Genomic DNA, 24,361 nt, shown 5'->3' on the forward strand with positions numbered 1-24,361 from the left:
GAGGATAAGTAAGACACCTAAAAATTAGCTAGCATTTGTTGCCCTTAACGCAGAGAAACTAAAGCAGATACTTTAAAAGCAACTGAGGCCAATAGGAAAAGGGGTCCAGGAACTAGAGAAAAGGTTAGATCAAAAAGAATTAACCTAGAAGGTAACACACATGCACAGGAAATTAATGTGAGTCAACTCACTGTATAGCTATCCTTATATCAACCAGCAAAAACCCTTGTTCCTTCCTATTATTGCTTATACATCTCTACAACAAAATTAGAAATAAGGGCAAAATAGTTTCTGCTGGGTATTGAGGGGGTGGGGGGGAAAGGGAGGGGGTGGAGTGGGTGATAAGGGAGGGGGTGGGGGCAGGGGGGAGAAATGACCCAAGCCTTGTATGCACATATGAATAATAAAAGAAAAAAAAGTGCTTTGCTATATGAATATGTATAAAATCCCCACGCTTCCTTTTTTCCAAGGAGGGCATTGCTTTGGAAAGAAGTCCCGTGGTCTTCTTACCTGCTACAGGTAATAGATCTTTCTCCATTCCTTAATTTCTTGGCTCTGCTTGTTTTGGCTTCACACTCACCAAGATGTAAGCCCATTGCATTGGGTTACAAATGCAGAGAGCTCTCATCTCTTCACCAAGCTTTCTACTCCACATTTTTCTTCAGACCTGCCAGGAGAGAACATGGCAGTACAGGATAGCTGAGAAGCAGCAAACACTAACTTACCTAGAGAATTTCCACTTCAAAATCTCATCACCTTTGTGTTTTCCAGTTGCACTTGGATTTCACTGAGAATGGCTCACCATTCTTTTTGTTGTTGCTGTTATTGGGACTGGGATTTGAACTCAGGGCTTTGTGCTTGCAGACCAGGTGCTCTACCACTATGGCTCACCATTCTAACAGAGGTTAAAAGTGACCCACTCTATGTGATAAATGACAAACCGTACGTTCCCTTATGACTCCTGCAAGAACAAGTGGAAAGTATAATAACCCCTCATATTCCAAGAGTAGGGGAAGCTACAAAAGCACTTTACATTGTACACACTTAATTCACTTAAGCCTCACAGTAAGACATTTTTGGAAAGACATTTTTATCTCCATTTTGCAGGTGAAAAAATGGATGCAGAGGTAGTATGATTTGCCCAATTGGACACTAGATTTGGAATTGATTTTCTTCATTACTCAACTCCATTTAATAAACTTGACAAACATTTATTAAGCACCAGATATTGCAGTGATTGGTAGGTAGAAAATCTCACCTATGTGCGTATCAATCCATCAGTGCGATAACCGGCATTCACTGGTGGAACAGAAAGTATTTACTGTGTCCTTATCAGAGTGTTGTGAGAAATTTTTTAAAAGTACAAGATGTTTCGTTCAAGAGAAGTCTGCAGCTGGCCTGAAGGTGTGGCTCAAGTGGTAGAGCACCTGCCTGGCAAGCACAAAGCCCTGAGTTCAAACCCCAGCACCCCCCCCCAAAAAAAAAAAAAGACGGCAGCCTCACGGGAAAAGATGAAACTAACACAACAAATAAAAGGCAATATATAATTAAGTGCTAACTTGTGTACCCTGGGCTAAGTACTGTGGGAATTTGGAAAAGAGAAAATTCATGAGCCTCACCCAGGAAGGCTTGACAAGAGGATGGAGATGGGTGTTGACTGAGACTGGGTGACTGGGGAAGATTGTAGGAAAGGAAGGAGTTCCAGAGACTTGGTGCTAAAAAAAGGGAAGAGTGAGGGACAGCAGGCTGGCTCAGGCGGGAGAGCAGCCTCTGAAGGTCTCCAAGATTCGAGAGAGAAGCTATTCAACAAAGACAGCCAGGACACAGCAGAAAAAAACAGCATTGATAAGAATGTCTTACTATCTGGGCTGGGGGAATGACTCAAGTGGAGAGCACCTGCCTAGCAAGGGTGAGGCCCTGAATTCAAACTCTGGTGCTGAAAAAAAAAAACAGAATAAAAACATCTTACTATCTAAGGAATGGCAAGTACTGTTCTTTTATTTCTACACCAGTTTTCTGAATAGGAGAAATAGTTCTCAAACTTCAAAAAAACACAGATAAAAATAGAAACTAGAAACACTTATATTCCTTAAGGCTAGCAGTAAATTCTCTTTTAGAAGAGAATTTCTTTATACTTTTTGTGGTTCTAAGCTTACACACTTGTTTTGACTCCATCATCACCAGAGAAGCCAGAATTACCATATTTTAAGGAATGCATCTTCAACCCAACTCTAGCAACAGTGGTGTCGATGTTGCCTGAATAGACCTGTTCCAATTAGTCCTGAACTCATGGAGAAAGATGGGGGCTGGAATTCTGGACCTCCCTTATGCCCTGTAAATTACTAATGACAATGAAATCATAAGTTACTGTCTCCTATTGCTATGGTTTGGTCCCTGTGCTCATAGCTTGGTCCCCAGTGAGATAGTGTTGAGGTGGTGGAACCTTTAAGAGGTGGGGCCTATTGGAAGGTAATTAAGTCATGGGCACTCAACTCTCATGAGTGGAGTACTGCAAGTCTTGAAGAGTGGATTAGTTCCCATAAGAGAGAGTTAAGAAAGAGCAAGCCTGGGCCCTCCTTTCTCTCTTGCTTCCTGACTCACTATAAGAGATTCTCTCTCTCTCTCTCTCTCTCTCTCTCTCTCTCTCTCTCTCTCTCTCTCTCTCTCTCACACACACACACACACACACACACACACACCATGATATCATCTGCTATGCTATGATGGAGACAGAAGACCCTCACCAGAGGCCAAACCAATGGACTCACCCAATCCTGAAACTACAGCCTCCAAAACTATGAGCTAAATAACCTCTTTTCTGTTTTTTTTTCTCTTTTTTTGCAGTGCTAAGGATTGAATCCAGATCCTTATCATGCTAGATGAGCACTCTACAACTGAGCTACATCCCCAACCCTTTTCTGTATAAAATACCGAGCCTTGGGCATTTTGTTATAGTATAGCAACACAAAATGGACTAAGAGACCATACAACTAGTTCAGAACTTTGACGAAATTGTATCTGGCACCCAGTAGTGTGTGTGTGTGTGTGTCCATGTGTGTGATCGTGTGCCATCTTCCTTCCTATACAAACTCCATCCTCTGAAGCAAAAGCTTGACAAACTGATATGGCTGATCTCCAGCAACAAACAGTTGTTCCCAGCAGCCCTGATGCCTTCTTACATAAGATATCAGAGAGTTCACCGCTGTCTGTGGAATTAAGCCTTTGTTACCCTAAGAATGGCTGGGCAGAAATACTAGAAACATTCTTTGGAATTGGGGGTATGTGGGGGATGATACTGGGGATTGAACCCAGGGTCTCATGCTTGCTAAGCAAGTGCTCTACCACTGGAGCTATCCCCCCAGTCCCAAAATGCTAAAAGTTCTCTACGCACTTGTAAGGTCCAAGAGTTACATCAGACAAACTGAATCAGCAGCTCTCATTGCTTGTTGACAATAATCCACAGTGGGAAAGCACTTCTTCCTTTGTTCCCCCCATCCCAGCCGAATTTGGATAAATTACCCTGACCATGTATTTTCACTGTGCTTTTTTTCTGGTAGTTCTGAGGAATCGAACCCAGGGCCTTGCACTTGCTAGGCAGGCCCTGTACCACTGAAGTACATCTCCAGCCTTTTCACTGTGTTTTTTATAAGTACCTTAATACCCGAATGTGCCATCAGACCTTTATTTTTTAGAGGCTTTTTTTTCCCCATTCAGGATCTCATTATGTAACCCAGGCTGTCCTGGATCTTGTGCTCCTCTTGCCTCAGCTTCTTGACTAATGGGATTAGTGTTATACCACCACAGCTTTTTAGAGCTTTTTTTTCCTATTTCTTTTCTTTCTTTTTTTTTTTTTTTTGTTGCTGTGATACTGGGGTTTGAACTCAGGGCTTCATGCTTGCTAGGCAGGCACCCTACTACTTGAGCCACTCTACCAGCCCCTTTTGCTGTGGTTATTTTGGAGATAAGGTCTTGCTTTTTATCCAAGCCAGCCTGGACCTTGACCCTCCTGTTTTAGGCTTCCTTCTGTAAGTGGGGTGACAGGTACATGCCACCATGCCCAGCTTTTTTCTGTTGAGATGAGGTCTCATGGAAAAACAAAAACTTTCTTTGCCCAGGGCTGGCCTGGAACCACCTATCTTCTTGATCTCAGCCTCTTTCGTAGCTGGGATGACAGGCATGCACCACCACATCCAGCTATTGGTTGAGACGGGATCTTGAGAAGTTTTTTTTACCAGGGCTGGCCTCTAACCTCGATTATAGGCATGAGTCACTGCCACTTGGCCCTTTTTCTATTTCCTAAAGAGCTAAGAAAAATTCTTACTTCAGTTATTCATCACTTCAGTCATCACAAAGTTAAACAAGGATTATGATTAGGCACGTTGACATAATTCTGAAAATAAATTTTTCTAAAACTGTTCCTGTTTCTAAAAAAGGGAACATTCATGGAATGAGTCAGAGTAAGCTAACTGCTGTAACAAACAACCCAAGAAATCTCAGTGGGTTAACAAAACAACTCGAGGACTGGCAGAGTGGCTCAAGCAATAAAGCACCCACCAAGCAAGTGCAAGGCCCCAAGTTCAAGCCTGAGTACCACCAAAAAAATCAAAATAAAAACAAAAACTTTATTGTTCATGTCACAGTCCACCATGGGCCAATGAAGGGACACATCAAATTCATCAGGGACACTATCTACTGGCACCTCCATCCCCTAGGACCTCAGAATCTCCAAGGGATAATCTGCATCTAGCAATTAGAACAAGAAAACAAGAGGGAACTCAGCAGAGCTGGAAAGAGAACTCTTGGAATACTACTTTACAAAAATCACTTCTCTGTACTTTCCATTGATTAGAAATAAGTCACATGGCCACACCAAACTGCAAGGGAAGTTGGGAAATGTAGTCCAGCAGTGTACCCAGGAAGCCAAAAATGGGCTTGGAGTCTATCTAACCAGATTGTGTCCTAATTCCCATGAGAAAATTTCCTACCTACTGCTAAGATGCCCTTCACCAGGACATGCACTCATCAGTGAGTGCTGTCTGCTAATGACACAACTGCTCTCTTGGGACACTTGCCTTCTGCAAAACTAGAGCCACTTCTGGGAGGTTACACCTCCACAAACCTGGCCCCTGTAGGAAGAGACTACAGGAAATGACATACTACCATGAAAGGATAACAGTCCAGCCCCTTGGACTATTTGGGAAGAGGAAGGGGATCAGCAGGAAGGAGGAGGGGAGACAAGACAGGCTAATGGGGGTGTGTGAATGTAGTCAACATACATTATATACATGTATGAAAATGTCATAAAGAAATCCATTAAAATGGAACCAAAACACACACAAAAAAAATAATAATCCCGGGGGTGTGTACGTGTGTGGAAAAAAGTCCAATCTCAAAGTGCCACCAACTCTGTGGTACCAATTATGCTCGAGTAGCACTGCCAACACAAGTCCCCCACTGAGATCACTTCCTTGCTTACCTCTTCTCCAGCTCCATCTTACTTTTTTCACAGCGCTTCTCCTGAGAGCTCTCGCCCATCAAAGCACTTACACAAATTCTTCATCTCAGTTTCTGCTTCTGGAGAACCCAACCTGATCCAGGATTTGATATCAGAGTGATATGATCCCCAGCTCATAGAAGAAGCATGCGCAGTCCAAGCTAATCTGTAAATACTGAAGTGCTTTCGGTAGACTAGAGTAGATAGGCTTGTACTCAATAAACAAAGACAGCACTGCCAACAGAATCCCTTTATGGTAAATAGAGATTATGGCTTCGTTCTTTTGTTTATTTGTTTGTTTCCTACCTCCTTCTTCTTTGACCAAGTTGATGTGGCCACCGGGTCATCTGGGATTTCATTCTTAGCCTTGCAAGGTCAGAAGTGCATTTATCACTTCTTTGGTGGTGTCACAAGCCACAGGACAGTGCAGGTACAGAAATCACAATTCCAGTTTACTGATTTACATGGACAGTCATGCCTGTTCTGTGACCCGTAACTCTCATGCACATCGCATTCCTCTTTGTGGTATGCAAGTTCTCTCTGGAGAGAAATTTAAAGAAAACTGTTTCTTAAATATAGAACTATAGAAACAAACGATGGAAGTAAATAAGGACAATAAGACCAAAACACCCGTTTTTCACGTTCAGGAATATTTCCAAGGAGCCCGAAACCCAATCCTCTACTTGAGTAAAGGATAGAAAGGAGAGTATTACATTAATCTCTCAAAAAAACATTTTTTGGTCTCTCAAACTATTTTCACGCTGGCCTTGAGTCAAAATCCTCCCAATCTCAGCTTCCCAAGTAGGTAGGATTACAGGCGTGAGCTACTGGCACCTGGCTAGAAATTTGGTCTTTTTTTTTTTTACTTTGGTGGTACAAGAGGTTTTACACTTATAGGCAAGCACTCTACCACTTGAGCCCCACCTCCAGCCCCAAACTCTCCAAAGTTTTATTTTGAAATTTTCATAATAAAAATGTTTTTAAATAAATCAACCCTTATCAGCATCCCTTCTGCAGTCCTACTGGTTCACTCCTATGTGTAAGCCCTCACTGGAACTCCTGTATCTAAGTAGTTTTGAACCTTAAAGTTAAATGGAAATGTTAAACAAAATAAAATCAAGGTGTGCCTTTCTCTTCGGAAATAGTGAAATACCCAACAACTATTTCAATTTTTTTGTCGTTGTGATAGGGTATGACTGCAGGAGAAAGTCCAGCACATCTGGATGACAATACCTGGAAGAAAGAGAAGGGAATGTTCATTTTGGAGCAGATGTTTATTTCACAGCTAGTGTGTAATCATCACGAGATCCCGCCCCTTCACTGATGTGGGAGCCAGAAACGGGAGCACAGGTTTTGAGAAGCTGGATTTATTTGATCAACGTATATTATATGCATGTATGGAAATGCCACAATGAAATCCTTTTATACAATTAGTACATGCTAATAAAAAAAAAAGAAGGAAGGCAGCTGGAAACCAATGACTCACACCTGTAATCCTAGCTACTTGGGAGGTTGACATCAAGAGGACGGAGGTTAGAGGCCAGCCCTGACAAATAGTTTTTGAGACCCCATCTCCAAAACAACCAGAACAAAATGGACTGGAGGCATGGCTCAAGCAGTAGAGCTCCTGCTTTGCAAGTGTGAAGTCCTGAGTTCAAAACCCCAGTCCCATTGAGAGAGAGAGAGAGAGAGAGAGAGAAAATTAGTAAAGAAATAAACAAAATAAGCTGCTTTTCTCATCTTCAGAAGCTCTGGGGAATACGAGCTTGTAAACATGTGAAAATAGTAAAACTGGATTTAAAAAATAGGAGAGTTAATCACCTCTGAAATTTTTTTCATTTTAGAACCGAGGACTGTCCTTGCATTCACAGAAAAGGCCTTAATACATAATGAGGCTTTAATTCAAAGCTTTGTGCAACAGAGAAGTTGGAAACATTTTTCAGTTCATGAAACTCATTCTTAGTTTTGACCCCAAACAGCTGTTTCATTTAAGCCAACGGAGGCCTTTTTTAAACTATTATTTCTGAAGCCAAATCCTACCTCACAATGCCTTAACAGGTTTCGGATCCCTTAGGAAGGCACTGAGAGAAAGCGTTCATAGCCTCCTACATCCTCATGAATGTAAAGATGGTGGGACTGGGATTTGAACTCAGGGCTTCACGCTTGCAAAGCAGGTGCTCTACCACTTGAACCACACCTCCAGTCCATGTTGCTCAGGTTATTTTGGAGATGGGGGTCTCAGGAACTATTTCCCCCGGCTGCCCTTGAACCGAGAGCCTCTCATTTTCAGCCTCCCAAGTAGCTAGGATAACAGGCGTGAAGTTACCAGCATCCAGCTCACAGGTTGCTTTTAACAATTGGCTTAAAACATGTACGTAATGAAGTCTATGAGAGTCCATCAAATACATAGCATGACCTACTAGGAGGAGACGATAAGTCTTGGTAAGGATGCAGAGAAACCAGAAGTCACGTACACTGCTGGTGGGGGTGTAAAATGGTGTAGCAACTTTGCTTTTTCTTGTTTTCATTCATTTGTTTATTGTTTGTTTTGTGGGACTGGTGTTTGCACTCAGGGCTTCTCACTTGCAAAGCAGACGCTCTCCTGCTTGAGACACACCTCCAGTTCATTTTGCTCTGGTTATTTTGGAGATGGGGTCTGAAGAACCATTTGCCTGGGCTAGCCTCAAACCAAGATCCTCACAATTGCAGCCTCCCAAGTAGCTAAGATTGCAGGTGTGAGCCGCTGGCATGCAGATGGTGTAGCCACTTTGAAAGCAGTCTGGCAGTTCCTCAAAAATTGAAACAGTTAACGTGTGACCCAGCAATTCCACTCCTAGGTACATATCCAAGAGAAATAAAAACACACACCCTCGAAAAACTTGTTCACAGGTGTTCATGACAGCATGATTCATAATAACCGTAGAGACAACCCAAATGTTCACCAACTAATAAGCAAATACACAAGACACACGCATACAATGACGTATCACCCAATAAGGCACTCACACGTGCTACAATACAGGTGACAGTGAAGATATATACCAAGTGAAACAAGTCAGACACAAAGGCCAAATAGCATATAGGTTTATTTCCATGAAATATCCCAAACAGGCAAATCTAGAGAGAGACTAGTTGCCTAGGGATGGGTAGGTATAGGTTTGGGAGCCTTGGTGAATGACTGCTAGTGTTCAGGGGGTGATGAAAATGTTCTAGAATTAGTAACGATGACTGCACAACCTTAGGAATTGTATATTTTATTTAAATTTTTTTTCGTGGTACTGGGGTTTGAACTCAGGGCCTCATACTTGCTAGGTAGGCGCTCTACTACTTGAGCCACTCCACCACCTGAATTGCACATTTTAAATGGTAAATTTTATGACATGTGAATTATGTCTCAATAAAAAAGTTTGCCAAGAGGGGTGACACATGCTTATAATCTCAGTTATTTGGGAAGCTGAGAAAGAAGAATCACAAGTTTGCAACCAGTCCAGGCAACCCTATCTCAAAAAGCAAAATGAACAAATTTAAGAAGAAAAACTATTTGAAAAACAGAAAGTACTGCTGGTGGCTCACACCTGTAATCCTAGCTACTCAGGAGGCAGAGATCAGGAGGTTCGAAGTTTGAAGCCAACCTGGGCAAATAGCTCTCAGTGCCCTATCCTGAAAATGCCCAGTACAAAAAAGGGCTGGCAGAGTGGCTGAGTTCAAACCCCAGTACTATCTAAAATAAATAAATAAATAACAATAAACAAAGTTAAGGAGACCCTATCTCAAAAACAAAGTAAAACCAAAAGGGCTTGGGGCATAGCTCAAGTGGTAGAGCACTTGCCTAATGAGAGGAAGGCTCTCAAATCACAAATAAATAAATAAATGGTGTTTGAAAATATTTAGCACATCACCATTGTGTCACCGTTAATTTCTTTGGAGAAAGAAATGAACATTGTGTGGTAGTCTCTCTCTCTCTCTCTCTCTCTCTCTCTCTCTCTCTCTCTCTCTCTCTCTTCACTGCCTAAGTCACTCCTGGACTTGAAGTCTCCACACATACCGATCTGCACTGATCCAAACAGCCAACACTGTACACTGGGTGTTGCCAGACTTTCAACACTTCACTGCATTTTGCAAATGCCATGGTCCTCTTGGACTATGACCCTACAGTGAAGCTGGGGACCAGTGGCTCACGCCCGCAATTCTAGCTACTTGGGAGGCTGAGACCAAGAAGATCATGGTTTAAGGCCAGTCCAGGCAAATAGTTCCTGAGTCCTCATCTCCAAAATAACTAGAACTGGAGGTGTGGCTCGAGTGCTAGAGCACCTGCTTTGCAAGCGCAAAGCCCTGAGTTCAAACCCCAGTCCCACCAAAAAAAAGAAAAGAAAAAAAGACTGCAATGAGACCACTGGAGCTGAATCTTCTTAAATGGTGTTCTTTCTAAATCTTGCCCCCTGCCCCGCCTCTTTCTTACACTGGGTCAGGTCCCCCAAAGAATTTCATAGCTCCATGGCTCCAGAGAGCGGGGACCACATGTGGCAGTTCCGCCTGGATATCCAGCTGGAGAGGGCGCTTCTCCAACCTTTCCCATCTTCCTGACAGCTATTTCTCTTTCCCACTCTGGGATTGGAAAATAGTTTAGTAACACACTCAGTTAGGTCTCACCTAACACAGTGGATATGTCTCAGATCAGTTTTTTATTTTTTTTATTTTATTTTTTTTGTTTACAATTTTTTTTCCATTTTTCTTTTATTATTCATATGTGCATACAAGGCTTGGTTCATTTCTCCCCCCTGCCCCCACCCCCTCCCTTACCACCCACTCCGCCCCCTCCCTCTCCCCCCCCTCAATACCCAGCAGAAACTATTTTGCCCTTATTTCTAATTTTGTTGTAGAGAGAGTATAAGCAATAATAGGAAGGAACAAGGGTTTTTGCTGGTTGAGATAAGGATAGCTATACAGGGCATTGACTCACATTGATTTCCTGTGCGTGGGTGTTACCTTCTAGGTTAATTCTTTTTGATCTAACCTTTTCTCTAGTACCTGTTCCCCTTTTCCTATTGGCCTCCGTTGCTTTAAGGTATCTGCTTTGGTTTCTCTGCATTAAGGGCAACGAATGCTAGCTAGTTTTTTAGGTGTCTTACCTATCCTCACCCCTCCCTTGTGTGCTCTCTCTTTTATCATGTGCTCATAGTCCAATCCCCTTGTTGTGTTTGCCCTTGATCTAATGTCCACATATGAGGGAGAACATATGATTTTTGGTCTTTTGGGCCAGGCTAACCTCACTCAGAATGATGTTCTCCAATTCCATCCATTTACCAGCGAATGATAACATTTCGTTCTTCTTCATGGCTGCATAGAATTCCATTGTGTATAAATACCACATTTTCTTAATCCATTCGTCACTGCTATGGCATCTTGGCTGTTTCCATAACTTGGCTATAGTGCCGCAATAAACATGGATGCGCAGGTGCCTCTAGAGTAACAGTCTTTTGGGTGTATCCCCAAGAGTGGTATTGCTGGATCAAATGGTAGATCGATGTCCAGCTTTTTAAGTAGCCTCCAAATTTTTTTCCAGAGTGGTTATACTAGTCTACATTCCCACCAACAGTGTAAGAGGGTTCCTTTTTCCCCGCATCCTCGCCAACACCTGTTGGTGGTGGTGTTGCTGATGATGGCTATTCTAACAGGGGTGAGGTGGAATCTTAGTGTGGTTTTAATTTGCATTTCCTTTATTGCTAGAGATGGTGAGCATTTTTTCATGTGTTTTCTGGCCATTTGAATTTCTTCTTTTGAGAAAGTTCTGTTTAGTTCATGTGCCCATTTCTTTATTGGTTCATTAGTTTTGGGAGAATTTAGTTTTTTAAGTTCCCTGTATATTCTGGTTATCAGTCCTTTGTCTGATGTGTCGTTGGCAAATATTTTCTCCCACTCTGTGGGTGTTCTCTTCAGTTTAGAGACCATTTCTTTTGATGAACAGAAGCTTTTTAGTTTTATGAGGTCCCATTTATCTATGCTATCTCTTAGTTGCTGTGCTGCTGGGGTTTCATTGAGAAAGTTCTTACCTATACATACTAACTCCAGAGTATTTCCTACTCTTTCTTGTATCAACTTAAGAGTTTGGGGTCTGATATTAAGATCCTTGATCCATTTTGAGTTAATCTTGGTATAGGGTGATATACATGGATCTAGTTTCAGTTTTTTGCAGACTGCTAACCAGTTTTCCCAGCAGTTTTTGTTGAAGAGGCTGCTATTTCTCCATCGTATATTTTTAGCTCCTTTGTCAAAGACAAGTTGCTTATAGTTGTGTGGCTTCCTATCTGGGTCCTCTATTCTGTTCCACTGGTCTTCATGCCTGTTTTTGTGCCAGTACCATGCTGTTTTTATTGTTATTGCTTTGTAATATAGTTTGAAGTCAGGTATTGTGATACCTCCTGCATTGTTCTTTTGACTGAGTATTGCCTTGACTATTCGTGGCCTCTTGTGTTTCCATATAAATTTCACAGTAGATTTTTCAATCTCTTTAATGAATGTCATTGGGATTTTGATGGGAATTGCATTAAACATGTAGATTACTTTAGGGAGTATCGACATTTTTACTATGTTGATTCTACCAATCCATGAGCATGGGAGATCTCTCCACTTTCTATAGTCTTCCTCAATCTCTTTCTTCAGAAGTGTATAGTTTTCCTTGTAGAGGTCTTTCACATCTTTTGTTAGGTTACACCTAGGTATTTGATTTTTTTGAAGCTATTGTAAATGGAATTGTTTTCATACATTCTTTTTCTGTTTGCTCATTGTTAGTGTATAGAAATGCTAATGATTTTTCTATGTTGATTTTATATCCTGCTACCTTGCTATAGCTATTGATGATGTCTAGAAGCTTCTGAGTAGATTTTTTGGGTCTTTAAGGTATAGGATCATGTCATCTGCAAATAGGGATATTTTGACAGTTTCTTTACCTATTTGTACTCCTTTTATTCCTTCTTCTTGCCTAATTGCTCTGGCCAGGAATTCCAGTACTATGTTGAATAGGAGTGGAGATAGTGGGCATCCTTGTCTGGTTCCTGATTTTAGAGGGAATGGTTTCAGTTCTTCTCTGTTAAGTATAATGCTGGCTGTAGGTTTGTCATATATAGCTTTTATAATGTTGAGGAACTTTCCTTCTATTCCTAGTTTTCTTAGAGCTTTTATCATGAAGTGATGTTGGATCTTATCAAAGGCTTTTTCTGCATCTATTGAGATGTCAGATCAGTTTTTTAAATTCTCTGTATAAACCTTTTTTTTATAAAAACAGATGAGATTTGAAAAAATGTAGGGCAGGTTTGAGGATTTTTTTTTTTTCAGTACTGGGCTTTGAACTCGGGGCCTTCACCGTGAGCTCCTCCAGCAGCCCTTTTTTGTGATGAGTTTTTGTGGTTTTTTTCAAGATAGGGTCCTGCAAACTATTTGCCCATGCTGGCTTTGAACCATGATCCTCCTGATCTCTAACTCCTGAGTAGCTAGGATTACAGGTGTGAGTCACCATGCCCAGCTAGGGCAAGTTTGAATAATAAATTTTATTCTGCATTATTTTATTAAATGGCTACCTCTATTTCTTTGTTGGCTCATCCTTCATCTATCTAGTTTACTTAAAGCAAAGCAGACCTATAAAATTCTGTATTGTACATATACAGATACATTTTTTCATATCTGGGTATTTATTTATATCTGCATAATTCATCAGAGAAGAGATTCCTGTGCCCAGAAAATGATTAGCTGGCTTCGAAATGATGATCCTCCTGCCTCAGCCTCCCAAGTGCTGGGATTACAGGCATGTAATTACAGGCATGGTAGCCTGGCTTAGGTTCAGATTTTAAATAGTGAAATGAAGTTAAACCATTATCTTTAGTAAATTTCAAAACCACACATCCAAACCTTAGTAACAGTAACTCTAGGTGGATTTTGATTTGGTTGGGGTGGGTTTTTTTTTTCTGAGACAAGGGTCTCACTATGTTGACCCTGAACTCCTAGGCTCAGCCTCCCAAGTAGCTGGGACTTCAAATGCATGCCACCATGCCAACTTCTTTTCCCCACCAGTACTAAGGATCAAACCCAGGAACTCATGCATGCTAGGCAAGCACTCTATCACTGAACTACACCTGCACACCCCAAATTCATTTTTTTATAGTACCTGGGTTTGAACTCAGGGCCTTGTTTGCTAGCCAGGTGCTCTACCACTTGAGCCACTGAACCAGCCCTCCCTCTGGATTCTTTTTTCTTTAGCTAAATGAAACTTCTATCTCATACCAGCTTATATAAAAATGAAGCAGGGTATTGGCTGGGCATGGTGGGGCACACTATAATCCCAACTACTGGGGAGGTAGAGGCAGGGAGGTCTTGAGTTAGAGGCCAGCCGGGGCAAAGTTAGTGATACTCTATCTCAAAAAAACAAAATAAAAAATTGCTGGGGGGCCAAGGGTATGGCTCAGTGGTAGAGTGCCTGTCTGGCAAGCATGAAGCCCTGAGTTCAAATCCCAGTACTTAAAAAAAAAGCTGGGGATGTGACTCAAGTGGTAGAGCACTTGCATAGTATACTCAAGGCCCTGGGTTCAATCCCCAGTACTACAAAACAAAAACAACCAAAAAGAATGAAGCAGGATATAAATATGTAAGATAATAATTAAATTTTTAAATAATAACTGTTGCCCACAACATCCATCGACAGAAGAATGAGTGAACAAAATGTGGTGCGTCTGTGCTGTGGAAGATTACTCAGCCTGAAAAAGGAAGGAAAGCATGACTCACGCTACGACATGGAAGAAACTTGAGAGAACATGGTGCTAAATGAAGCAAGCCAGTCATGAAAAGATGCCTACTGTCTGATTCCATGTGAGGTGCCACAGAAGATAGGTACAGAGGGACAGAAAGCTGAATGGCGGTTGCCAGGGGCTAGGGGAGGGGGAGATGATGTATGAGGGTACAGAATTTCAGTTTCTCAGGATGGAAAGTTCCGGAGACCTGTGTACAACAATGTGAAAATACATAATGCTACTGAACAAGTGCTAAGATGATCAATTCTGGGTTGTGCAGATTTTGCCACAATTTAAATTGTTTTCACTAAAAATACAGAATTGCTTTAGAATGCACCAATTTTTAACTTCTTTGGTTTTAAACATACTTCCCACCCAACCTTGGAATGCTGATATTTTGGCAAATCACACTGTTGAGATCTTTGGTTCTCCTTTCTACTGTCAGAGCTTTCCTGTCCCCAAGCACCTTCTTGGTCACTCTCCAACAAGTATGCATGCTTTCAGAAGTGTTGGCCAAGTGCAATCCTCAGACCATCACTGATACTTGAAGTATATTAAAAGGGTCCACACACAGTTCAAGGGGCTCAGAAGAAATAAAACAATTCTGTCCCTACACATTTCATAAATTTAAAATGTGAGATAAATTCTGATGAAAGCTTATCAGGTCAAGTTTTATTACAATCACAAAATTTGTGCATTCACCATAAAGCCTTTATTAGTCCCTTCTTTTTGCTAATATTCAGTTGCTAGGATGCATTTGATCTCAGCTAAAATATATATTTTATGTCATTTGTATCATACTACTTGTGTTTGTCTAATTTATAATTTCTGTTGTGCTTCATTTTATTCCCAAAGTAAATCAGCACTCCATTAAAGCAAAAAGCAGTTAAAAGCAGGGTGTGGTGGTGCATGCCTAGAATCCCAGCACTTGGGAGGCCAAGGCAGGAGGACAGCCTGGGTCCTGTGTCATAAACAAAAAACAATTAAGAAAAGGTTATCAAAATACTACATACAATACAAGCTGGGCACCAATTACTCACCCCTGTGATCCTAGCTACTTAGGAAGCTGAGATCAGGAGGATCGGAGGTTTGAAGCCAGCCTGGACAAATAGTTCATGAGATCCCATCTCCAAAAAAACAGAGCAAAATGGACTGGAGATGTGGCTCAAGTGATAGAACACCTGCTTTGCAAGTGCGAAGCCTTGAGTTCAAACCTCAGTATTACTGGGATAAGAGAATCTACAAGCATTATGGCAGATGAAAAAGAAACACAATATTTTATATAAAAATTAGATGTTATTTGTCTGTAGACCCCTGTGTTTTCCCTGTTATGAAATTGTCAAACAGTGGCAGGAAAACACCAGAGCCTTTGAATATTTTTTCAAAAACAAAACACAAAGACCTCTCTAGTAAACTAACTGAGATTTTCCAGAATGAGCTAAAAATTCTGCTTTCCAGGATGCTAAAGGTTCAAGTTGTTATCACTGCCAAGAACTTGGTAAACAACTCACAAAGTTAATAGAAGTACTCTAGGAAGGAAAATGAAGTGGCTTATTATCAAAACTCTCCTCTCAAGTGACTGGGTGTACGTCACCGAGAGTCAATGGCACTTTGTATCAACAACTATTTATTTATTTGTTTGGCAGTGCTTGAGTCTGAACTCAGGGCCTTGCAGTTGCTAGGCAAGTGCCCTACCACTTGAAGTGTACTCCAGGCCTCCAAACGGGTATTTATTATGGTGTTTACTTGAATAGATCCTTCACATTACTCTGAAACACTCTTGTTCTTGGCCTATGTAATGAGTCTACATGAGTGAGAAGTGCTCAATGTTCAATAGTCTCCCTTTCTCTCTCTCTCTCTCTCTCTCTCTCACTCTCTCTCTCTCTCTCTCTCTCCCTTCCTCCCTTCCTTTCTCACCTCTCTCTCCCTCCTTCCCTCCTTTTCTCTCTCCCTCCTTCCCTCCTTTTCTCTCTCCCTCCTTCCTTCTCTCTCCTCTCCTTTCCCTCTCCCTTCTCTCTCTCTCTCTCTCTCTCTCTCCCTCCTCATTTTCTCTCTTTCTCTCCTCTTGCCTCCCTCCCCTGTCCTGTGTCTCTCAACAGAGTCTCACTTTATAGTCCAGGCGGCTAACCTGGAACTTGAAATTCTCCTATCTCAGCTTCCCAGATGCTGGGATTTTGGCCATGCACCACCACACCTGACTTCAGTACTTTCTCTTACTGATGTCTGAATGTCCATGTTACACAAGTAATTTCTCACTTAGGTAACAATGTGGGAGTCTACTTTTAGTAGTGGGATACCAGCCGCTAAGCAAGCAGCATTGAAGAGCTTTGCTGGGTGAGTCAGATGGGTGGCAGATGACAAAAATAATTGCAGCTGCTTCAAGCCATTGAGCAGTTTATTGGCTTACACAACTTAATTCAGATACCCATAACTGCCACAACTGGCTTTGTCTCTATTTCTGCCATGTTAGCTTCATTTTCAGGCTCTGCAGAGTGTCTCCCAACTGTTCCAATCACACTGGCTCTCAGGTTGAACTCCAACTCGCCTCTGTTCTGATAACGCCAACTAAATTCTACTTGAATTTATTGGCCAAGTCTAACCATTTCCAAAACTGGATCTGTTTCTGTGGGCAAGAGAAGTAAATGTTTTCACTGGCCGCTCCTAGGTCATCATCCATCCCTGGTGCTGGGGATGGAGTCCCCTCTCCCCAAACAGTCTGATATGCAAGAAGAACTGGTCCTCCAAAGGTGAATTGGTGAAGCACACCAAGAAAAGGCTGGATGGGTGACGGAGACAGGGTGATAACAGACAGCAGTGGTGGTATGTGGATAAAATGACAGGTGTTTCACACTCCTTTATTCGGCTGGGTGATTCAGTGTGGAAGTAATCTGGCTAAACTGTCATCCCTAAGTACATGTTTCTTCAGTCTGCTGGGAAGAGGCACACACGGCATGCAGAAAGTGGCTTTTCCACACTGAGGGCGTTAACTATGAAGAAGATGCTTGTGCAAGTATGACACTGGCCTGCCAGCAAAGACCATATCCGCACATTCCAGCACTTGCTACTTTCCTAGGTACAATTCGGTGATGAGTTTACTATACCCCATAATCACTTGAGATCCAAAATACCATCATTTCTAATGCCCAGCATATTGACTGGGATTTGAACTCAGGGCTTCATGCTTGCAAAGCAGGCACTCTATTGCTTGTGCCACACCTCCAGTCCTTTTTGCTTTAGTTATTTTGGAGATGGGGTCTTGAGAACTATTTACCAGGGCTGGCCTTGAACCATGATTCTCCCAATCTCAGCCTCCTAAGTAGCTAGGATCACAGATGTGAGCCATCAGCTCCCAGTTGTTTTATTTGTGTGTTTGTGTATACAAATAAATATATATAATGTGTATATATATTAAGCTATTATATTATATATATATATATATATATATATATATATTAAGATCATATTGAGTTACAAATGGACCAGCCACCAGGAGCTTGACTTTCTCTCAAACTTTGATGTATTTCTTACTTTACTAGAGGAAGAAACCACTGCTATATTTTGAGATATATTGTTAAATCCATCCAGTTCCGGTTATACAAGCAATTTGGTCTCTTTACATATATGTTTACTCTTCACATCCCAGTAGAAAGACATAAAGGGCACTTAAAACATAAATTCACAAGGAAGCAGAAAGTATATATTTGACAGCAGATGAGATATGACAAATTTTTAAAGCTATAAAGTGGATGCGCAAGTGTCAAATGACATAATGAAGGAGAAAAAGCTAAGTGCTTGCCAGGTAGGAAGTTAACAAGAAGCAAGGTTGAGCCAGGTACAGGTGGCTCACGCCTGTAATTCTAGCTTCTCAGGAGGCAGAGATCAGGAGGGTCTCAGTTTGAAGCCAGCTCAGGCAAATAGTTCCACGAGACCTTATCTCAAAAAAACCTTCACAAAAATAGGGCTGGTGGAGTGGCTCAAGGTGAAGGCCCTGAGTTCAAACCCCAGTATTGAAAAAAAAGGGGGGGTGCTGGGGGCATGGCTGAAGTGGTAAGAGCATCTGCTTGGCAAGCGCAAAGCTCTGAGTTCAAATCCCAGTACCACCAGAAAAAACATATATATGGATAGATAGATAGATAGATAGATCTATCCAAGCAGGAAAACAATGCTGAAATAAGTTTATGTTAGCAACAAAACTGCAAATATCTTATACAAGACAATAAAACCATAACATTTGGGGCTATCCTTTCTACTAGACACCTCTACTGGGCAAAAACCTACAAATTAGAGCAGGGAGTGTAGCTCAAGTGGTAGAGCGCCTGCCTAGCAAACACAAGGCCCTGAGTTCAAAACCTGGTACCACCAAAATAATCTACAAGTTAACCTGTAAATCTACAGAGTATGAACCCTAATTAATAGGAAGTAGTACATCAAAAATAGGAAGTAGTATGGCAAACAAAGGTGCATTCTTCTGGAGAATGAAACAATCCTTGGGCAGACTGATTCATCAATGCTGTCATATAACACTGAAAGAGCACTCAGTCATCTTTTTGCCTTGTTTATGAGTTTTGAATAATTCTTTTTTTTTCCTTTTGCTGGGACTGGGGTTTGAACTCAGGGATTTGTGCTTGCAAAGCAGGCACTCTACTGCTTGAACCACTCCTCCAATCCATTTTGCTCTGGTTATTTTGGAGATGGGCTCTCAAGAACTATTCTGGGCTAGCCTCAAACCACAACCCTCCTGATCTCAACCTCCCAAGTAACTAGGATTACAGGCGTAAGCCGCTGGAGCTCAGTATGGATAATTTTTCTTAAAAGAAATAAATGTCTCTTTAAGAAGCTTTTCTTTGATTTTTTAATTCTGTAGCTCACTGCTGAACACAATCACAACTGCTAAGCCCTCTCTGTCACAGAATACTAAGATCATCTGAATTTCAAATCCTAGGACTCTCACAAGTGAGTGATTGATTATGGCTCTTTTTAATCATGAATTTGAGAATTCTGGGGAAGGTTTCTTCTTTTTGTTGTTGCTGTTGTTTTGGCAATGCTAGGGTTTGAACTTAGGCTTTCATGCTTGCTATACTGCTTCAGCCATGCCTCTAGCTCTTTTTGCTCTGTTTATTTTCTTCTTGCTTTTTGCCTGGGCCAGCCTGGACCACGACCCTCCTATTTTCCTCTTCCCGCCATTACTGGGATGACAGGCGTGCACCACCCCACCCAGCTTTTTGTTGTCATTGTTGCAATAGGGTCTTTCGAACTTTTTGTCTTGGCTGGCCTTGAACTGTGATCCTCCCACTCTCAGTCTCTCAAGCAGCTAGGATTACAGGTGTGAGCCATCAGCACCTGGCTTGAGGATGTTTCTGACTTTAGAGAGTTTGGTGCCATTTCTGCACCAATCCGCCATGGCCAGGCAGTCAAGACTGTTAATGACCCAGTAGCTTGGATGAGGGAAGAAAATGCTGGATCATCAAAACAACAGACATCCACTTCAGAGTAAGAGCACCAGGCTCATTACAATGGACTGATTGGAGAGATCAGAGTGCTCTCCAAGAGTGCGGTCACCTTTCATGAGGAGGAACATCTTTGATGTTCCCTGAAACATGCATAGTCACAAATAGGGGAATTATTTAAGAAGGCAATAAACATAAAGTAGGGTCCAAATAGTGAAGAGAGAGAAACAAAATGGCAGCAGCATGGCTCATAGTCAAGTCCCTGGGAAAGACCAGCAGGAAGCTGGCGTTGGAGGCTTCAGCCCTGCTCCTTGAGACCAGCAATCTTTGAAGAGCTGGGGCGGGGCGGGGGGTAGTTTTTGTGGCATGGGGATCAAACCTAAGGCTTCTTACATGCTGGGTAAGTGCTCTACCACTGAGTCACACGCCCAGCCTGAAGCGTTAGGTTTGATAAAGAATGAATGGCAACTGGGCACTTCTGCCCTAAGAACCATCATTCAAATGCTTACATGCATTCTCCATGTTATGATAATAATAGTAATATATCTCACATGTGACTTTAACGTTTTCCATTCTGCTGGCTCCTCCCCCTTTTTAATTCTTAAAAGTGGATGTGTAAGGCTAGCGGCAAGGCTCAAGTGCTAGAAGGCCTGTCTAGCAAACACAAGTAGAAAAAGTAGAAAAGTAGAAAAACAAAAATAGAATTGTAAAACATAACCTGAAGTAGACCCATGAGAGATTCTAACCATATTTTAAAACACTCACAAAATAGAGATAGTTTACACCACTGCCTGGGTTGGGTCGAGTAGCTGACGCCTGTAATCCTACCTACTCAGGAGGCAGAGATCAGGAGGATTACAGTTCGAAGCCAGTCCAGGCAAATAGTTCTGGAGACCCTATCACGAAAAAACCCAAAAAAAGGGCTGGTAGAGTAGCTCAAGATGTAGACCCTAATTACCTACAGTTGTTTGATCCCATCTATTGAGTAGTCTGGTATTCCTTTAAATCCAGAAGTTTCTGGAGCTGGTCGTGTTGATGTGCACCTGTAATCCCAGCACTTGGGAAGCTAAGGCAGGAAGATCTTGAGTTCCAGGCCAGCCTGAGCTACATGAAAGAAAGAAAGAAACTGAAGAAGGAAAGAAGGAAGAAAAGAAAGAAAAAGTTTGTGGGCAGAGAAATAAAGTTATTTGCAACTTTTCTCTTTCTTGGCAAGAGTTTCCGGGGTGGGGAAGTCATGCTGATGAAAGTGTTGGAATAGTGGAGCTATGTGAATACAGGTAGCTAGCTGTATGGGAGAAAACAGATGGGCTGCAGCTCAAGCACCGCTTGGGAAAGGAATTTCCAAGTCTACTTTGGTGATTAAAAGCTACATATTAACTTTCTCTTTGCATTCCTGCAGCAATAATCTTTAAAATCTTCAAAACAAGGAGGCCTGGAGCTTAATGTGGTAAGGTGGCGTACAGAGTTACCAACATGAGGCTGGGTGTGGTGGCTCACGCCTGTAAATCCCAGCTACTCAGGAAGTGGAGATCTGGAGGATTGCTGTACGAAGCCAGCCTGGCAAAAAGTTAACAAGACTCCTATGTCAACAAGAAAGTTGGGTGTAGTGGCATAGGCCTGTGATGATGGATTGCAGTCTGAGGCCAGTCTGGGTAAAAACTTAAGACCCTATCTGAAAAATAACCTAATGTACAAAGGGCTAGAGACATGGCTTAAGCGCTAGTGTGAGGCCCTGCGTTCTAAACTCCATATCACCAAAAAACAAATACCACCTCTAGATTTTACCTTCCTGTATAAATATGGTCGAGCCTCTTGAATTTTTAAAAACAAATTTCCCCAGGGAACCTGGGGGCTTGTCTTAGTCCATTCCAGCTGCTATAACAAAATCCCATAAATTGAGTCACTTATAAACAACAAAAATTTATTTCCCACAGTTATGGAGGTTGGGAAATCCAAGATCAAGTTGCTGGCAAATTCAATGTGTGGTAAGGGTCTGCTTCCTGGTTTATGGAAGGCACTTTGCTATGTCCTCACATGGTGGCAGGAAGAGAACTCTTTGGGTACACTAATCCGATTCATGAGGGATTATGACATCATGACTATCATCTCCCAAAGGCCCACCTCCAGATACCTTGGAGGTTAGAATTTCAACACAGGAATTTGGGGGAATACATTCAGCCTATAGCAGGAGTTGTGGATGTCCATCATTTTCTGTGATTCCCACTGTGTTTGGCTCCTCTCCGTGCTCAGATAGCTGCTCTGCAAGGACAGGAGAGGCCTTGCCATCTCTGCCTCCCAGTAGCTCCAGGAATAGTTCCTGTGCGTGGCAGGTGCACATTCACTATTTGAACCATTGCACGGATTAAAGCAGACAGAGGAGGGCAAAGCAGCAGCAAACAAAAAGCAAAGCAAACAAAAGCAACACCCTCAGAGTTGTGTGAAATAGAGCCCACGGCACTGTTGCTACTCCTTCCTTTATTCCTCCCAACCTATCTGCTGTCTCCATTCCTCCACTACTTTTGGCTTTTTTTTTTTTTTCATTTTTGGTTTGGTTTGGGTTTTTTTGGTAGTACTGGGTTTGGTGCACTTGCTAGGCAGGTACTGTACCACTTGAGCAACGCCTCAAGACCTTTTTGCTTTAGGTATTTTTTTTAATAGGATCTCACTTTTATAAGCCCATGCTGGTCTGGACCACATTCCTCCTATTTATACTTCTGGCATAGCTGGGCTGACAGGCACGCAACCATGCCCAGCATTTTTATTGGTTGAGATGGGGACTCGAAAACTATTTCCCAGGGCTGGGATTACGGGGTGGGATTACAGGCTTGGACCACCTAGCCCAGCCACTCCATTGCTTTTGTAAAAGCATGGATGACATCATAACTGCTAACTTAATGGTCATCTTTTATTCATTGTCCTGCTTGATCTCGCCCTGCCCATTTAGAATTGAGAAAGAATTTTCAGAGAGGATGAAAGATAATTCAGAAAGCATAGTATCATGGAAGTCTACAGAAGGATTTTGTGTGTGTGTGGCAGCACTGGAGTTTAAACTCAAGGCCTTATGCTCGCTAAGCAGGCCCTCTTCCACTTGAGCAACCCCACCAGACTTTTCTTGTGTTGGGTATTTTTGAGATAGGCTCTCATGATCTATTTGCCCAGTGCTGGCTTCCTCCTGATCTCTGCCTCCTGAGTAACTAGGATGATAGGCATGAACTACGGGCTCCTGGCCACAGAAGGATTTTGAACAGAGAATGATCAACATTGTGATCAAACACTGCTGCTGTATTTATTGGCAAGTCATTTATTTGGAGAGAGAATGTGGACTCTTGAGATTTAACACTCCCTGTGATGTTCTCCTCCTAAGGTGGTTTCCATAATTTGACCATGGTTTGTCAAGACTGCAAATACAAGTAGATGCCCTGTGTTAGTCAGCTTTTTGTTGCTATAACAAAATACCCGAGCAAATCATCTTAAAGGAGGTAAGCTTTGTTTTGGTTCGCGGCTGCAGAGGTCTTCGTCTATGATCACCTGGTCTGTTGTTTCTGGACTGTGGTGAGACAGAACACCGTGGCAAGGCATGTGTAGTGTATTGGAGCAAAGATGCTTGTCTCATGGCAGCCAGGAGGCAGAGAGAACAGAGAAAGAGGAAGGAGCTGGGGACAAAATATGCCTTTGAAGGCATTGTCCCCAGTGACCTACTTCCTCCAGTTAGGCCCCACCTTCTTCAGTTTCCACCATCTCTCAACTGTCCATTCAGTTAAGAAATCATCCATGGATTGACCTATTGATGAAATCGGAGCCCATGTGATCTAATCACTTCCCCAAACCCTACCTCTGAACTCTGATGCATTAGGGACCAAGCTTTCAACACAAATGTTGTTGGGGGACATTTGGGATTCAAACCAAAACATGGTTACTCTCCTCAAGTCAAGGATAACAGATATTCTTATGGCTTTCTTGCAAATTCCAAGAGGTCTATACTAGTAAAACTTTGCTTCAAGTTGTATTTAGGGTTGTTCTTGTTTTTTTCTTTACTCCTACTCTTCTCTCTCTTTCTCTCTCTCTCTCTCTCACTCTCTCTCTCTCTCTCTATGTCCCAGCCTGGCCTGGAAATCAATACTTATCTCAGGCTGGCCTGGAACTCATGATTCTCCTATCTCAGCCTCCCCAGTGCTGGGATTACCAGGATGCACCGCCATCTCTGGCCCCACTCTTCACTCTCCATACATCAAGACACTCACTGACTGTCAAAGACCCCACAAAAGGCCACCAAAACCACCTTTTAATGACACAAGCCAGGTTATTAAACTTGCTGAGGATCGGAAAGCCCTGAATTCACAAAGTCTCAGAAGGACTTAAAAGAAGGAAGTTAAAGGGCTAGGTTCAGATGGTTCTAGGGTTGGGCTGGGCAGAATTTGTAAACCACACTAGTTGCTGGACCTTGGAACTCATGGGTTGAACAGGCTGGTGCCATAACAATTTTTGGACTTCAGCAGTTTTTGTTGCAAGTTTGTGGGTGTCTTTCTGGGACAGATAGTTAGGTTATCCATTATAAAAAAATTATGCTCTAACTAGTATTCTAATATAACATTTAAAGGCCATACTGCAATCATTTTGCCTATGTCTAGGTTTTGCATACATTT

The 24,361-nt window shown here is 42.1% G+C and overlaps 1 protein-coding gene across 3 annotated transcripts in view; it reads right to left on the reverse strand.

Annotated features, from left to right (window-relative positions):
• The window catches only part of Reps2 (RALBP1 associated Eps domain containing 2), a 221,936-nt gene extending 216,069 nt beyond the window's left edge, over positions 1-5,867 (reverse strand). For 2 of the 3 annotated variants that reach the window (XM_074063408.1, XM_074063409.1), the window contains exons 1-2: positions 5,477-5,860; positions 511-667 (exon numbers count right to left, since the gene is read on the reverse strand). The gene's annotated coding sequence lies outside the window, so the exon portion shown is untranslated. Of the gene's footprint in view, positions 1-510; positions 668-5,476 lie in introns of all 3 variants that reach the window. The other variant, XM_074063411.1, reaches the window with a different exon arrangement.
• Between the last annotated feature and the right edge of the window lie 18,494 nt (positions 5,868-24,361).

Source organism: Castor canadensis, chromosome X (genome assembly GCF_047511655.1).
Source record: "Castor canadensis chromosome X, mCasCan1.hap1v2, whole genome shotgun sequence".
In the NCBI taxonomy this organism is placed as follows: Eukaryota; Metazoa; Chordata; class Mammalia; order Rodentia; family Castoridae; genus Castor; species Castor canadensis.